Genomic DNA, 1,007 nt, shown 5'->3' with positions numbered 1-1,007 from the left:
AGTAGGTATCAATTATGACTAGCAGGGCTACATATTTCTTACTCCTAGGCATATCAGTAAAGTCAACAATGACATAGTCCATTGGGAAATAAGCGATTGGTTGTTGACCAGGTGGTACTATTGGTCCTTGGCGAGCATTGGTTTGAGCACAAATGGAACATTGAGAACATACTTGTGCTATCAGTGAAGAAGCAAAAGGAAGATAGAAAAATCTTTCAAGTTACTGTAATAATGCAGTTTTCCCCAAATGATGATGTTTATGAGCCTGAAAAATAAGTGGGTGGGCAAGTGCAAGAGGAATAGCAATGCGTCCATCTGGAAGGGTGTACCAGCCTTTAATTAGTTCAGCTTGTACATCCTGCTTTAACTTTTGTGGATCAAGTTTTTCCAAGTAAGTGTCTAAATACATGAGCCTGGTGACATCTGACTGTAGGGGGGGGGCTTCTAAATCTGCTCTTTTGGCTTCTTTGTCTGCCTTCCTATTCCCCTGTGTAATAAGGCTTGAGTCTTTTAGATGTCCAGGACAATGGATGATTGCAACTTTAGATGGTAATTGAGCTGCCTTAATAACTCTTTTAATCAAGGTGGCATATTGGATGATCTTGCCTGTGGAGTCCAAATAACCCCTTTCTTTGTAGATGGCTGCATGTGCGTGGATTGTTAAAAATGCATATTTGCTGTCTGTATATACATTTAAAATCTTTCCTGCAGCTATTTCCAATGCTCGTGTTAGAGCATTCAATTCTGCAAATTGTGCACTTGCTTGGCTGGGTAGTTGTGCTGACTCTACAATTGCAGTTTGAGAAACAATTGCATACCCACTGTATCTAATGCCTTGATCCATATAGCTAGATCCATCAGTGAACCACGTAAAGTATGGATTTTGGTATGGTTGGTCAGTAAGGTCAGGTCTGCAAGAATATTGTAGTTCTAGTGTTTGCATGTAGTTGTGTACAGGCAAAGTTGAATCTGGTATTGGCATAAAAGTTGCTGGATTGAGAGTAGTG

The sequence above is a fragment of the Protobothrops mucrosquamatus genome, unplaced genomic scaffold, assembly GCF_001527695.2.
Source record: "Protobothrops mucrosquamatus isolate PMUCROS unplaced genomic scaffold, P.Mucros_1.0 scaffold796, whole genome shotgun sequence".
In the NCBI taxonomy this organism is placed as follows: domain Eukaryota; kingdom Metazoa; phylum Chordata; class Lepidosauria; order Squamata; family Viperidae; genus Protobothrops; species Protobothrops mucrosquamatus.
Note: the sequence above shows the minus strand (reverse complement) of the source record.